The sequence below is a fragment of the Myotis brandtii genome, unplaced genomic scaffold (genome assembly GCF_000412655.1).
Source record: "Myotis brandtii unplaced genomic scaffold, ASM41265v1 scaffold604, whole genome shotgun sequence".
In the NCBI taxonomy this organism is placed as follows: domain Eukaryota; kingdom Metazoa; phylum Chordata; class Mammalia; order Chiroptera; family Vespertilionidae; genus Myotis; species Myotis brandtii.
In genome coordinates this window covers 2,428,173-2,435,631 of record NW_005370286.1, presented here as the reverse complement: position 1 = coordinate 2,435,631, position 7,459 = coordinate 2,428,173, and positions in this window count along the sequence as shown.

Sequence of the window (7,459 nt, the reverse complement as noted above, 5' to 3'; positions counted from 1 at the left end):
GTGTGCAGGGGCGGGGCCTGAGCTGGAGCCGAGGCGGGCCCGGAGGAGCCGCAGCCTCGCCTCCTTTTGTGGACGCTGCGCGTCTGAAGGTCCCTGGTGGGTCCCGCAGCCCCTATGGTGCGGGGTAAATTCCTAGTATGGCTTCTCTGAGGCTGAATACTTGGGAAAGCAATACTTTGTCTCTAATTGTCGCCCCAGCCCCAAAAGGGCTAATTCAGGCGGGGAGCTAGATATTTATTTCTACATTTGCTACTGATTTGTTGTTGTTGTTGTTAGCCCGTGTGGATTACTGTTTACACCTGTTCTTTAAAAAGATCTCTTTCCTATTTCGGCTTCTGCACGTGGAATTAATTTCAATGCAATTGTAGTCTGTTAAGAAGCTAAGCGGGTAAGACACATCAAGGTTTCGTGTCCTGAAAACCTTTGGGATGGTGTGTGGGCTTCCATTTTGGTCTGTCTTCCCAAAATTGGGAGAATTGGGACAAATTTTGATTTTGTTTTCTGTCGATTAGTAAGACTTAAGTCCTCAGTGGCAAGCATGGTACTTCAGAGCAAGCTCATTAAACAGATTTACATCTCACAGGGGCCTTACGGTAAACAAGTTGAAGACACTACATGGGTATTTTCCAAACACCAGTCAGTGCATTACCAACTTAGTTTGTTGAGTCTGCATATCACCTGCATATTACTTACTGTTCTGCCTCTGCAATTGAGGTTCATCATCTTGGGGACTTGCCCCTCTATTCTCATTGTTTTTTGTTTGTTTGTTTGTTTGTTTGTTGCTTAGGTTCTGTCTGCTCCTGTCTTCCTGCCGAGCCTGTGGGAAGATCCCTACTTTGATGTGACAACCAGAAATGCCTCCAGACATTGCCAAATGCCCCCTGGGGGACAAAGTCGCCCCTGGTTGAGAAAACACTGCTTTAATGGTTAATGGCAGGGCTCTGGAGCCACCAGGATGTGAGGTCACATTCCTGTTCTGTCACTTCTAGTTTTGGAGGTAGGGCAGGTGCCTTGAGCATCATGCCTAGACCAGTTGCTTAACATTTCCATACCTCAGTTTCCACATCAGCCGGTAAAATGGGAATAATCATGGCATCTACCTCAAAGCAGTAGCTGTGAAAAGGGAGACAATGCATGCGAAAGACTTAGGGGGGTACTTGGCCTACAGTAGGGTTAAATAGATATTAGTTATAATTTTGCCATAGGCAGACATGCTACATTTTCAAACAGCTGACACAGACTCTGAATACAGTTTGTTTTTCTCCAAGTGATAAAATTCCTCTTCCTTTTTAAAAATTTATCTTTATTTTTGAAAGGATTACAGATGTCCCCCCTTTTCCCCATTGAACCCCTCTACCGCCCCCCTGCCCCCTCTTCCTCCTTTCACTCAGGAGTGAAGGATGAGGCTTTTGCACAGGCACTGATCTCCAAACAGGCTCAAACTGTGCTCTTCTGGAAGCTAGAGGGACATGAAGTGAAGGCAAGGGAGGATGCCAGGTACCTACTACCTGCAGCTCTAACTTTTCTGCCTTAGAGCTTCTGCACTGAGCTCTTACTCGGGAAACCTTAATTTTCTTTTTCTTTTAAAACTAACTACGAGTAATAAGGGTGACCACAACGGTAAGATGCTTGTCAGACCCCCATCTGCCTGAAATGAGTTTTAACTGGGATTAGAAAGAAATCTTGACTATTTCTAAATTTGACGCAAATTTCAGTTTTTTGTTATTGGGTGTCCAATAGCTTGATACAATTTTCAAAAAAGTTCTCTTCTACAGTATTAACTTGTGTCTACATATTTTATGTTTTCTTTTTTTTTTTTTTAATTCAGAGAGGAAAGGAGGAGAGAGATAGACATCAATGATGAGAGAGAATCTTTGATTGGCTGCCTTCTGCATTCCCCCTACTGGGAACTGAGCCCACAACCCAGGCATGTGCCTTGACTGGAATTGAACCCGGAACCCTTCAGTCTGCAGGCCCAAGCTCTATTCACTGAGCCAAAACAGCTAGGGCTATGTTTTCTCTTAATACATGGTTTAATTTTCATCTTAAGAATGTACTGTCTTGTAGGTACCTTTTTGCCTTTTCTCTCAATGTAAATCATGCTAGGACATTTTGTAATTTTTTTTTTTAATCCTCATCCAAGGAGTGAGGGTATTTTTTCCATTGATTTTTTTTAGATAGAGTGAAAGGGAGAGGGGAGGGAAGAGAGAAAGAGAGAGAAAGAAACATCGATGAGAGAGACACATCGACTAGTTGCCTCCCGCACACGCCCCAACCTGGGGCGGAGATCAAACTTGCAACCCAGGTACATCCCCTGGACTGGGAATCGAACCCTCAACACTGGTGAGCAGGCCAATGCTCTAACCACTGAGCACATCAGCCAGGCCCCTTTTGTAATTTTTATCTCCATAAATCTCAACCATTCCACGGTCATTCTTCACATGGGCATTTTAGGTATGCTCAACAAAGCATTACTATTTCTCTCACACCAACCAGGGGCCCAGCACAGCAGCTCAACTTCCAAGTCTTTAGGCTGCTCGAGAGGAAGTCTCATTGCTTGTTGCTTCTTTTCCAAACAGGATGCTGAGACAGTTGCCTGCGGTTACAGAGCTTTCGTCAAGGCACAAAGGACTCACTGGCTCAGGGACATTAGAAGGACCATCCAGTGGACGTGTTGGTTTCCTGGTCTGCTGATCTCTGTCTAAAGGTTGATCTCCCTTGCCCTAAGGGGAGCGAAATACCCTAGAATCTCAGGCCAAGAGACCCAGAAGGAATTTCATACATGAGCCTTCCAATGACCCGTTCAGAATTGCAAAATGAGTAGCCTTCAGCTAACCTTGGGCTACAGCCAAAACTTCTGGATGGACAGGCAGAGTCCTCCATTTTTGCATTCCAAGAAAGATCATTGTGACTGGTATTTTATCACCAATTTCAGTTCCGTTCTGCCAAGCTGTCCCTGACCTCCTTCTCCATCCACGCAGGTTAGAGAACCCTCCCAGGTGCCTAGAAGGCATCAGACACATGTCTTCCCCTTCTCATCGCTCTTGTCATATCACATTGGAATTTTATTTTGCCTTGTCTGGGTCTTAACCATACTGTAAACTTCTTGAGGGTAGAATTCATGTCTTACTCATCTCTGTGGCCCCAGTGGCTAGGCAAGTGCCTCGCTCACATCGACTGCTCAGAAATAGTTTGCCAAATGAGTGAATAAACAGTGGCTGACATGGTAGCCAAAACGTTCTTTCCACACTTATTCTGGAAAAAGCATCTTCCTATTCAGCTTTCTCTAGCTGTCACAACAAGGACACGAATGGTTTCCCTACAGGAAAAGGAGTAGAAAAATCACTGAAATTCTCCCTTTCGAGTCTGGGAGAAGAGTTTCCGGGCCTCATGGAGGGAAAGACAGATGAAAAGATAGAGGCTGCTTTTTATGATGATTAGGAAAATACCTCCCTGGAACCACAAGTTAACATTCTGGTAGCTGGGGCTACAATTAGAGATGGCAAACATCACTCTGGGTTTTGCTGAGTTCTTCCTCTTTCCAGGGCAAAAAGCATAAAGCATGGGAACATGAAAAGCAGCTTCTCCTTGCGCAGGACCTGGGGCCCCTCACTGAGCGAGCCGGAACAGGGCAGGGAGATGGAGCCCATACAAATGCGTTGCAAACGGTAAGGTTTAGTGTGTGTAGTACATGCTTTGTGACCTGGCGCTGATATTTCTGAAATGTTGGTGATGAAAAGGAGTCACAAACTATTTAGGCAAGCAGTGTTGTTGTTGTTGTGCTAAGGATGGAGGAAAAATTCATCTGAAGGGGAAGAAGGCTCTCTGATCTTGGGAAAACACCTTGAGAGGCTTTTAGTTATTTGAAATCAAGTCAAATTCCTACTCTGGAATGGAGAAGTTGGGGATAAAGAGGGGTTAACCTGGGCTGCAAAATACTTGAAAGGGATGTCTTCCTTAGGGAAGGCTGATTGCTGGGGATTCCTCTTTGCCGGGGTTCTTGTTCCGGCATCAAGAAGGGTTCAGGAATCTGGAGAAGGGGCTGTGCATAGATTAAATAGTCCAGAGACGAAGCATGATTTTGAAAGGCGTTTGGGGGTCAGAGGAGCCTAGGTTAAAGGAAACTAAGTTCTAAGTTCTAAGTTCTCCTCGTCTCAGGACCCCATGCTTTTTATTAACACAATTTGTCCTGAGGCGAGGCAGAGATATACACTTGAAAGGGTCAGGGTTTCGTACAGAGTCCATTGTCAGAATGGGGGAATTAGCCTATGGCTGTTCAGGTGTTTGGCCAGTAGGAGGCAATAACATGTAGACTAAGATGCCCTGAGCTGTCTGGAAGCCAAGCCATCAATTTAATGTATTCTATTCAGGTTTGGGGAAATGCCATCAGCCATTCCCAACAGATGACTACGTGTGTGACTCAACCCTGTTGAGTCCCCAAGTTCCATCAACCTTTTGATAAAACTCTTGCAATTATGACATGCTGGAATTGGCTTCCGGCACCCCTCTTTCTGGGAAAAACCAGGGATGGAGGTGGGGTGGAGGAAGAAGGCTGGGATGGAAAAGAAAGGCAAGGTCAAAGGTTGCTCTGTATGGTGTTCTCCCAAGTCGGATGCAGGGGGTCAGAGGCTGAGAGGCTGAGTAGAGGTGGGGTGAGAGGTTGTGCTGTTCAGTTTAGGTTTTGCCCAATAACCACTTCACAAGCAGAATGGCCTTTGTCGCATGTGGGAACTGTTTGCATTGTAAATGAACTGGCCCAGCGCACTCGTGGACTCACTTTCAGACCACAGAATGTGGAGCCTGAGGGTTATTTTGTCCTTTGGGGGCTGGCTGCAGCTCTCCAGAGTCTGTGCTAGATGGCATCCTCTCTCTATGGAGGAGACTTTGACAGCCATGTGGAATGAGTGTTCCAACCTGTGGCTTCTTGCACAAAACTTATTTCTATAGCCTGGTAACCCACGCCTTAGCTTCTACAGGAGGAAATTAGGCGGCTCCAAATCAACTAGATACCAAATCCAATTAGATACCCTGTTCTATTTGATGTAATTGTCAAAGACCAATCTGTGCAAAACATTACATTTTTTAAAAATAGGTTTTTATTGATTGTTAGAGAGGAAGGAAAAGGGAGAGAGAGAGATTGAAACATCGATGAGAGAGACACCACATCAATCGATTGATTGGCTGCCTCTTGCATGTGCCCTACTGGGCATGTGCCCTGACCAGTAATTGAACCAGCGATCTCTTGGTGCATGGGAAAACGCTCAATCCACTGAGTCACACCAGCTGTGCCCACACGTTACATTTTTAAAAACTCGAGTATTTGTTAAATTCTACTTAGCATATAACTGGCTAGCTAGCTGGGACTTCAAGAAGGGAACAAGTATGCCCTTTTAGTGAGTCAATTAAATGTTCACATACCCACAATGGCCTTTCTTAGGGAAGCAAAAACTTTGTACTAAGATCTCAAAGATAATTAAGCCCAGAGTCTCTGGAAAAGGAAAGTTTATGTTATTGCAGCATTAAGGTCAAACTGTTGGAGCCCAAGTCACCTGTGAGTCATCTAGTTTTAAGGACATTTTACATTGTATTAAATTTATCTTTTATTAAAAAAATACATCTTTATTGATTTCAGAGAGGAAGGGGGAGAAAGTGGGAGAGATGGAAACATCAATGATGAGAGAGAATCACTGATGGGCTGCCTCCTGCACACCCCCTACTGGGGATCGAGCCCAAAACCTGGGCATGTGCCCTTGACCGGAATCAAACCTGGGACCCTTCAGTCCCCAGGCTGACACTGTATCCACTGAGCCGAACCAGCTACAGCACATTAAATTTATCTTACCCCCTCCTCTTTAAGAAGCAATTCTACCTTGGTTATCAAGACTGTAACCACATTTCATTTGTAGGCTACCAAACTTAAACAATGAACAGGGCTTTGGTCAGGTTTGCCTGGTAGATGCTGGTCATAAAAAAGATTATAAGTGGCCCTGGCTGGGTAGTTCAGTTGGTTAGAGCATCTTCCCGATATACCAAGGTTGTGGGTTTGATCCCCGGTCAAGAAACAACCAATACATGCAAAAATAAGTGGAACAGCAAATCAATTTTTCCCCCTCTTCCTTTTTTTCTCTCTCTCTCAAGTTAAAAAAAAAAAAAGACCATAGTGATGGTTTGGAATTTTTGCTTATCCATATTAACAGTAAAGTATGTGAGAAGAGCCTGTTTTTCCTTTTCCCACTCTGAATTAATTGTTATACTTTCGCGGTGTGATTTCCTTACCAATTTGAACATTTTTCCTCCATCTAAATCTACCTGATTGCTCAGCACTGCACCATTTTTTAGGGTACATATTTTGTGTTTCACTTACTCTGAAAAGTGAATTGAACTTGGTCTGCTTAGTTTCTTTTAAAGTTGTATGATCAGTTTAACCACTAGGCTGATCACAGGAGTCAGCTGCATTTGAAGATGGTGGTACAGTCAGACGGCTGGAAGGTCTAGGCCAGTGATGGCGAACCTATGACACGCGTGTCAGAGGTGACACGCGAACTCATTTTTTTGGTTGATTTTTCTTTGTTAAATGGCATTTAAATATATAAAATAAATATCAAAAATATAAATCTTTGTTTTACTATGGTTGGAAATATCAAAAAATTTCTATATGTGACACAGCACCAGAGTTAAGTCAGGGTTTTTCAAAATGCTGACACGCCGAGCTCAAAAGGTTCGCCATCACTGGTCTAGGCCCTGAGAGATTGCCCATGGCTTTCTGTGATGTTGACCTCTGATACCTGGTTATCTCTGATCTGGCAGAGATATGGGAATTTTGAGTGTTAACTAGTATCCCAGAGGCGTAAGTGGGTTGAGTGATGGCATATTTGCTCCAAGTCAGCAAATATTGCCAAATACTCACTACATGTAAGGCACTTAGTATGTTCAGGCCTTTGAGTAGGGAAGGCAGATGCTTACCTAAATAAATATCCTTACCACCCACTTAGTAGTTGACCTTGGCCAACAGACCCCCTTTAAATACAACGGAGGCAACAACTTTTTAGCAGTCAGTGCCCAAGTAAGTCTACCGTGGGGACTCTGCTAACTGAACGTGGCACCAGGGAAGGAGGCCTTGTGTCCTCACAGAGACCACACGTGGTTGAGACCATCAGCAGACATGTGCATTTCGCCAGGAATCTCTTTCCTGCACTTGCAGTTCGGAGCTCAGAGGATGAACCTGGAGAGTCTTGTTATCAAGCTGGGTGCTTAGATGGCCATAGGTCATCATTATCCAGCAACTCCAGGGTGAAGCCTCCCAACAGATTTGTCATCAGCTGGTTCATCCTGAACCAAAGGCTGCCCAGGCCCCATTGCTTGGAGGTGTGTTGCTTGGAGGTCAGTATTTTCTGAAGTGTGATACTTCTACTGCTCCTCACACTTCACAAATGTGATTGGTTGGATGCATTAAAAGTTT